This window comes from Olea europaea, unplaced genomic scaffold (assembly GCF_002742605.1).
Source record: "Olea europaea var. sylvestris unplaced genomic scaffold, O_europaea_v1 scaffold1235, whole genome shotgun sequence".
NCBI classification, from domain to species: Eukaryota; Viridiplantae; Streptophyta; class Magnoliopsida; order Lamiales; family Oleaceae; genus Olea; species Olea europaea.
The window spans coordinates 217,489-217,895 of NW_019229783.1; positions in this window are offsets into that span (position 1 = coordinate 217,489).

Here is a 407-nt window from a genome sequence, read left to right on the forward strand (position 1 = left end):
GGCCACCCCCCAGGGAAGCTCGGGCCCATCTGGGAAGGACCCTTTGAGGTCATACGACAGGTTCGTAAAGGAGCATATAGCCTAAGAGACACTTCGGGTAGACCTCTTCCAAGGCCCTGGAACGTCGATAATTTAAAAATATATTACAAGTAACATTCCCGATGCCATTTAGGAGATTTTCTTTTCCTGCATTTTTAATTCTTCTGAATATTGTTTTTGGTTTTTCGGGCCTGCGTGCCTTTGCATTTTATTTCTAGTTTAGCGGGTCTGCGTGCCCATGCATGTTTTTCGTTTTTCTTTTGTAATGAACTACGTTCGGCTTGATCCCGTTTGGGTACGTAGGCTGCTTGGATACAATATAAATCCAAGTCCAGTCCGAGCAATTAATAAATCCAAGCCTCGGGTAT